This window comes from Triticum dicoccoides, chromosome 5A (genome assembly GCF_002162155.2).
Source record: "Triticum dicoccoides isolate Atlit2015 ecotype Zavitan chromosome 5A, WEW_v2.0, whole genome shotgun sequence".
In the NCBI taxonomy this organism is placed as follows: domain Eukaryota; kingdom Viridiplantae; phylum Streptophyta; class Magnoliopsida; order Poales; family Poaceae; genus Triticum; species Triticum dicoccoides.
In genome coordinates this window covers 9,358,704-9,367,244 of record NC_041388.1, presented here as the reverse complement: position 1 = coordinate 9,367,244, position 8,541 = coordinate 9,358,704, and positions in this window count along the sequence as shown.

Here is an 8,541-nt window from a genome sequence, read left to right as displayed (position 1 = left end):
ACTGAACCTCGTAGATCAACCAGAGTAAGATCCGCGCCAGAGTGGTACGGTAATCCTGTTCTGGAAATCATGCTACTAGATCATGATGAACCTACGAACTATGAAGAAGCGATGGTGAGCCCAGATTCCGCAAAATGGCTTGAAGCCATGAAATCTGAGATGGGATCCATGTATGAGAACAAAGTATGGACTTTGGTTGACTTGCCCGATGATCGGCAAGCAATTGAGAATAAATGGATCTTCAAGAAGAAGACTGACGCTGACGGTAATGTTACTGTCTACAAAGCTCGACTTGTCGCAAAAGGTTTTCGACAAGTTCAAGGGGTTGACTACGATGAGACCTTCTCACCCGTAGCGATGCTTAAGTCTATCCAAATCATGTTAGCAATTGCCGCATTTTATGATTATGAAATTTGGCAAATGGATGTCAAAACTGCATTCCTGAATGGATTTCTGGAAGAAGAGTTGTATATGATGCAACCAGAAGGTTTTGTCGATCCAAAGGGAGCTAACAAAGTGTGCAAGCTCCAGTGATCCATTTATGGACTGGTGCAAGCCTCTCGGAGTTGGAATAAACGCTTTGATAGTGTGATTAAAGCATTTGGTTTTATACAGACTTTCGGAGAAGCCTGTATTTACAAGAAAGTGAGTGGGAGCTCTGTAGCATTTCTGATATTATATGTGGATGACATATTACTAATTGGAAATGATATAGAATTTCTGGATAGCATAAAGGGATACTTGAATAAGAGTTTTTCAATGAAAGACCTCGGTGAAGCTGCTTACATATTAGGCATAAAGATCTATAGAGATAGATCAAGACGCTTAATTGGACTTTCACAAAGCACATACCTTGACAAGATTTTGAAGAAGTTCAAAATGGATCAAGCAAAGAAAGGATTCTTGCCTGTGTTACAAGGTGTGAAGTTGAGTAAGACTTAATGCCCGACCACTGCAGAAGATAGAGAGAATATGAAAGATGTTCCTTATGCATCAGCCATAGGATCTATCATGTATGCAATGCTGTGTACCAGACCCGATGTGTGCCTTGCTATAAGTCTAGCAGGGAGGTACCAAAGTAATCCAGGAGTGGATCACTGGACAACGGTCAAGAACATCCTGAAATTCCTGAAAAGGACTAAGGATATGTTTCTCGTATATGGAGGTGACAAAGAGCTCGTCGTAAATGGTTACGTTGATGCAAGCTTTGACACTGATCCGGACGATTCTAAATCGCAAACCGGATACGTGTTTACATTAAACGGTGGAGCTATCAGTTGGTGCAGTTCTAAACAAAGCATCGTAGCGGGATCTACATGTGAAGCAGAGTACATAGCTGCTTCGGAAGCAGCGAACGAAGGAGTCTGGATGAAGGAGTTCATATCTGATCTAGGTGTCATACCTAGTGCATCGGGTCCAATGAAAATCTTTTGTGACAATACTGGTGCAATTGCCTTGGCAAAGGAATTCAAATTTCACAAGAGAACCAAGCACATCAAGAGACGCTTCAATTCCATCCGGGATCTAGTCCAGGTGGGAGACATAGAGATTTGCAAGATACATACGGATCTGAATGTTGCAGACCCGTTGACTAAGCCTCTACCACGAGCAAAACATGATCAACACCAAGCCTCCATGGGTGTTAGAATCATTACGGTGTAATCTAGATTATTGACTCTAGTGCAAGTGGGAGACTGAAGGAAATATGCCCTAGAGGCAATAATAAAGTTATTATTTATTTCCTTATAATCATGATAAAAGTTTATTATTCATGCTAGAATTGTATTAACCGGAAACATAATACATGTGTGAATACATAGACAAACAAAGTGTCACTAGTATGCCTCTACTTGACTAGCTCGTTAATCAAAGATGGTTATGTTTCCTAACCATGAACAATGAGTTGTTATTTGATTAACGGGATCACATCATTAAGAGAATGATCTGATTGACATGATCCATTCCATTAGCTTAGCACCCGATCATTTAGTATGTTGCTATTGCTTTCTTCATGACTTATACATGTTCCTATAACTATGAGATTATGCAACTCCCGTTTACCGGAGGAACAATTTGGGTACTACCAAACGTCACAACGTAACTGGGTGATTATAAAGGAGTACTACAGGTGTCTCCAAAGGTACATGTTGGGTTGGCGTATTTCGAGATTAGGTTTTGTCACTCCGATTGTCGGAGAGGTATCTCTGGGCCCTCTCGGTAATGCACATCACATAAGCCTTGCAAGCATTGCAACTAATGAGTTAGTTGCGGGATGATGTATTACAGAATGAGTAAAGAGACTTGCCGGTAACGAGATTGAACTAGGTATTGGATACCGACGATCGAATCTCGGGCAAGTAACATACCGATGACAAAGGGAACAACGTATGTTGTTATGTGGTCTGACCGATAAAGATCTTCGTAGAATATGTAGGAGCCAATATGGGCATCTAGGTCCCGCTATTGGTTATTGACCGGAGATGTGTCTCGGTCATGTCTACATTGTTCTCGAACCCGTAGGGTCCGCACGCTTAAGGTTACGATGACAGTTATATTATGAGTTTATGTATTTTGATGTACCGAAGGTTGTTCGGAGTCCCGGATGTGATCACGGACATGACGAGGAGTCTCGAAATGGTCGAGACATAAAGATTGATATATTGGAAGCCTATATTTGGACATCGGAAGTGTTCCGGGTGAAATCGGGATTTTACTGGAGTACCGGGAGGTTACCGGAACCCCCGGGAGCTATATGGGCCTTAGTGGGCTTTAGTGGAAAGGAGAAATGGGCAGCCCAAGGTGGCTGTGCGCCTCCCCCCTTCCCCTAGTCCTATTAGGACTAGGAGAGGTGGCCGGCCCCCTCTCTCTCTTTCCCCCCTCAAGGAGTCCTATTCCAACTAGGATTGGGGGGGGGGGAATCCTACTCCCAGAGGGAGTAGGACTCTCCTGGCGCGCCCTATGTGGCCGGCCATCCTCCCCCCCTTTTGGTCCTTTATATACTGAGGCAGAGGCACCCCAGAAACACACAAGTTGATCCACGTGATCTATTCCTTAGCCGTGTGCGGCGCCCCCAGCCACCATAGTCCTTGATAATACTGTAGCGGAGTTTAGGCGAAGCCCTGCTGCTGTAGTACATCTAGATCGTCACCACGCCGTCGTGCTGACGGAACTCTTCCCCGACACTTTGCTGGATCGGAGTCCGGGGATCGTCATCGAGCTGAACGTGTGCTCGAACTCGGAGGTTCCGTAGTTTCGGTCCTTGATCGGTTGGATCGTGAAGACGTACGACTACTTCCTCTATGTTGTGTCAACGCTTCCACAGTCGGTCTGCGTGGGTACGTAGACAGCACTCTCCCATCTCGTTGCTATGTATCACATGATCTTGCGTGTGCGTAGGAAATTTTTTGAAATTACTACGAAACCCAACAATACCAGGTGTAGAAGCCAACTGTACAGGCTCAGTAACACTTGACGTGGTCTTCGGATCCCCGGACAATTTCCGAAGCGAAGAGTTAATCTTCGATATAGTCCCGTTTCGCAGTGGCTATCACGCCCTGCTCGGACGAAGCGCATTTGCAAAGTTCAATGCGGTGCCGCACTACGCATATCTCAAGCTCAAGATGGCAGGCCCTCGAGGAGTAATCACGGTCAACGGAAGCACCGAACGCTCCCTCCGTACGGAGGAGCACACGGCGGCACTCGCAGCTGAAGTACAAAGTAGCCTTCTTAGGCAATTCTCCAGTCCAGCCGTTAAAAAGCCAGACACTACCAAGCGCGCCCGGAATAACCCACAGCAGAACCGCCTGGCACACTCTGAGCAAGCGTAGCAATGTGGCCCCAACCCCAGCTCTCGCGACATAGCGAAACCAGTACCCCGCGTACATAACTACGCCCTTGAAATACCATGGGCACAGGGGAAGGGGCACAGTAACGGCATGCCCAAAATACGGCTTAAAACGTACTAGGGGCTGCAGGATTCTTTTTTAATTTCTTCTTACTTTCAGGACTCCATACTTCGGACGACCTGTTCGGCAATTTGACTGCCGCACAAACGATGCAAGATCCAGGGAGGCAGACAAGCCATGCCGCATTATGGAACTCCCAGGTGGTCTCTGTTACGAGCGGTATACCTGTTTTAAATACAATTCCGCGGCCTGCCCCTGGTCAGGACATACTAAATAGTCCAATATCTTTTGCTTACCGCACTATTTGTATCGTTCGGCTTTGATAAATAGCCTCTCTATAAACAATGCATAGCTTTTTGTCTATTTTTTGCATTATCTTCTTTTTACATATATGTTTATTAAATGACATGATTGCACCCGTACACCATGGTACGGCAAATACGCCAGGGGCTTTAGTACCCATAAATATGGCGTGAGAAGTCCGTACACTTTCACAAGTGTGGCACCCCGAACTTATAGCACTATATGCATCGGCTCCGAATCATGATTTGGGTCAATAGTTGGGTTTGCCCGGCTCCTATGTTTTGGTGCCTTACGTTCCGCTATATCGGCTAAGGTAGCACTAGGAGAACCACTGTGATTGTTCCCTGGTTGAGCTGGGTTAAGCACCTCAGTGGAGAAAGCTAAAACTGACTGTCATGATGTGGCGAGAGACCGCTCGCTGTTCGAGAGGTTTTTCGAGTCCCTAAAGGCTTATGCCGCTTTGAGTGAGGAGCTGGCTTTGTCCGGCCAAGGCGTGGATAGCGCCCCGAACTCGGTCTTCCGAACTAGGGGCTTCGCCGAAATTTAAAATTATAGAGTTCTATGGCTAAGTGAGAGTGTTCAAGCATTATAGTCCGATTGCCTGGTTCGTTGTGCTGAGCGCCTCCCTTGAAGGACCCAACTATGGGAAAAAGAGCGCTCAGGTTTATCCCGAACACCCCAGCACTAGTGGCATGGGGGCAGAAGCCGACGACTGGCCATCTCTCAATTTTTGATAAACGGCCGCACAGAAAGTAATATTTTAAATTCAATAAGCATTTCTTAGCGCATATGAACAAGTTTTCAGCGCACAGGATAAACACGAGCGAGTTCATTCAAAAATTACATCCTTGGTACATTCATCCGCCACAAGGCGGGCACCCGCAAGAACATCCTTATAATAGTTCTCGGGCTTGCGATGCTCCTTCCCCGGCGGCGGCCCGTCCCTCACAAGCTTCTCACCGTCCAGCTTACCCCAGTGGACCTTTGCACGGGCAAGGGCCCTACGGGCACCTTCGATGCAGACGGAGCGCTTGATGACCTCGAGCCTTGGACAGGCCTCCACCAGTCGCCGCACCACCCGAAGTAGCTCCTAGGAAGGGCCTCTCCGGGCCACAGCCGAACTATGAGGCCCTTCATGGCCTTTTCAGCCGCCTTGTGGAGCTCGACCAGCTGTTTCAGCTGGTCGCTCAAGGGCACAGGGTGTCCGGCCTCAGCATACTGAGACCAGAACACCTTCTCCGTTGAGCTGTCCTCTTCGGCTCGGTAGAATGCGGTGGCGTCGGCCGGATACGCTGCGGAGAAGATCTGCAAATGCCCCTGGAGAGCTCCGGATTCGGGTAAGTAACAAGTACTTTACTTTTATACTTCTGCTTTGCATAAAGAATGCCTTACCCGCCACTATCTTTTTCATCTCCTCCAACTCTTGGAGGGCCTTTTGGGCTTCGGCCTTGGCGGACTTGATAGTCTCAAGGGCCGCCGCGAGCTCGGACGCTTGCGTCTTGGACTCAAGCTCCAAACTCTCATGTTTCTTCATGAGAGCCTGAAGCTCCTGCTGCACCTCGCCGACCTGGCCCTCAAGTTTCTCTCGCTTGGAGCACTCCGCGGCCGTTTTCTTTTCGGCCTCGGACAGCGCCTGCTTGAGGGTCGCCACCTCATTCGTGGCCCCTACAATAAGCAGTACAATCCTGTTATTTTTTGCAATCAAGCCTTTCTATAGGCACTTTTTTGTAAGGTATTTCTTACCTTCTTTCTCCTCGAGCTGCCGTTTGGCAAGGCCGAGCTCTTGCTCGGTCCGCTCGAGGCCTTGTTTCAGGGCACCCACCTCCGCAGTCAGTGCGGCAGTGGCTAGCAGCGAAGCCTGCATACGCATATTGACTCTTTGTTGTTAGACTCCTGCAAATTTTAATAGATCCTCTATTCGGTTTTTCTTTCCGAACACCGAACAGAGCATCACGGGCTACTGTCTATGCGGTTATATTTTTACATATTTTTTACTTACCTCGAAGCCTGTTAGAAGGCTAGCGCAAGCTTCACTCAGTCCGCTCTTGGCGGACTGAACCTTCTGGATCACCGTACTCATAATAGTATGGTGCTCCTCGTCAATGGAGGCGCCGTCAAGCACCTCCAGCAGATTGTCCGGCACCTCCGGTTGGACGGAGACTGCCGGCTCAGAAGGCTTACTCCTCTTGGAAGGAGTTCACCTACCGCGGACCGGAACTGTTGTAGATTCCAGTGCGGTGTCCGGCTCAAAGCCGGACTTGGAGCCCTGGGGGGTCTTGTCCCCTTTACTCCTGGGGTCCGGGAGGTTGCCTTGCGGCTCCTCCGGGACCACCTCCTCCTGCCTCGGAGCTCGTCGCGACGCCACTTCGGCGTCGTCCGCGGTGCGGGGGGAGACAACGGGCGGAACTGAGTTCACGTCCGATGAATTCAGGGAGCCGCTCGACGACTCGTCAAGTTCGGCCCGGGGCGGACTGCGTAATTATATTCGACATTAGGGAAAGCTGCGCAACAAAGGAACGTCATGAGTTATTCTGATATCCGAACTTACGATTTCGCCGGACGCTTGGCCCTGTCTTCCCACTCCTCTTCGCCCTCTTCGGCGCCGAGGGAGTAGTCCGGCGGAGGGGTCTTCCTCTTCCTGGACCCTCCGGCCTCCCCCGTTAGGGCGGCCTTCCTTTTCTTTCCTTCCCGCGCTGGGGGGGAGAGTTTTCTTCTTCCTCCTCCTTGTTTTCATGGGAGGAGGGCGTCTCGGACTCGTCAGATGACGAGTCCGACACCACCACATTGCGGGCACTCTTTCGAGTCCCCGTGGTCTTCTTCTTCTTGGCCTTCTTCTCCGGCACCACATAAGGCGCTGGAACCAGCAGCTTCACTAGTAGAGCTGGGGCTGGGTCTTCGGGCAGCGGAGCCGGACAGTTAATCGGTCCGGATATCGCCCGCCAAGCCTATCAAAGGTAAGGGAGTTTAGATCCCGCATAGAGTCAAACTATGAAAAAAGCTTAAACATCATGTAAAAGATGTAGATGGCTTACCTCGTTAGCATGACGCTGCGAGCTGTATCCGCGGTCCTCGGAAGCGGATGCGGGAGCCTCGGTGCCCTTGAATAGCATCTTCCAGGCATCTTCGTACGTCGTGTCGAAGAGCCTGTTGAGAGTTTGATGCTGCGCCGGGTTGAACTCCCACAGATTGAAATCCCATTGTTGGCACGGGAGGATCCGGCGGACGAGCATAACCTGGATTACATTAACAAGCCGGACTGGCTTGTTCACCGGGGACTGGATGCATGTTTGCAATCCGGTCACCTCTTTTTCATCACCCCATGACAGGCCCGTCTCTTTCCAGGACACAAGCCGTGTGGGGGGGGGGGTCTGGATCGGAACTCGGGGGCTGCGGTCCATTTCGGATCGCGCGGCTCGGTGATATAAAACCACCTGGATTGCCATCCCTTTAGGGTCTCCACGAAAGAGCCCTCGAACCATAGGACGTTGGCCATCTTGCCCGCCATGGCGTCTCCGCACTCTGCCTGGCTGCCGCGCACCACCTTGGGCTTGACGTTGAAGGTCTTGAGCCAGAGGCCGAAATGGGGGCGGACGCAGAGAAAAGCCTCGCACACGACGATAAACGCCGAGATGTTGAGGATGAAGTTCGGGGCCAGGTCGTGGAAATCCAGGCCGTAGTAGAACATGAGCCCCCGGACAAATGGGTGGAGTGGAAAACCCAGTCCGCGGAGGAAGTGGGGGAGAAACACTACCCTCTCATGGGGCCCTGGGGTGGGGAGAAGCTGCCCCTCCTCGGGAAGCCAGTGCGCGATGTCCTTGGACAAGTATCCGGCCTTCCTTAGCTTTTTGACTCGTCCCTCCGTGACGGAGGAGACCATCCACTTGCCTCCCTCTCCGGACATTGCTGGAGAAGGTTGAGGTGGGAAGTGCGGGCTTGGGCGCTGGAGCTCGAGTGCGCAGGAGATGGGTAGGCAAAGGAGGAAGAAGGCGTAGGTAAAAAGGTGGATCCTTATCCCCTTATATGGGCGGATGCGGTTGTGCATCCCCGCCAGCCTAGTAAAACTCGCTTGCCTCCCAAGCGCCGTGATAAGTGGCGCGGTTGGGTTACCCACGTCCGTATTGATGAGAATCCCGTAAAGGGGGGGTACACGATCTCTGCTTTGACAAGACGTGCCAAGGAAACCGCCTCGCAAAACATGCTGAGGTGGAAAAGTAAAAATGATTCGAGTAAAGGACTTGGCCGTAGTGTGATGGTGCACTGCGGAATACGTCAGCAGATTTGATTTGTGTTAATATTATTCTCTCTATGGCAATATGTGGAAGCTTATTTTGCA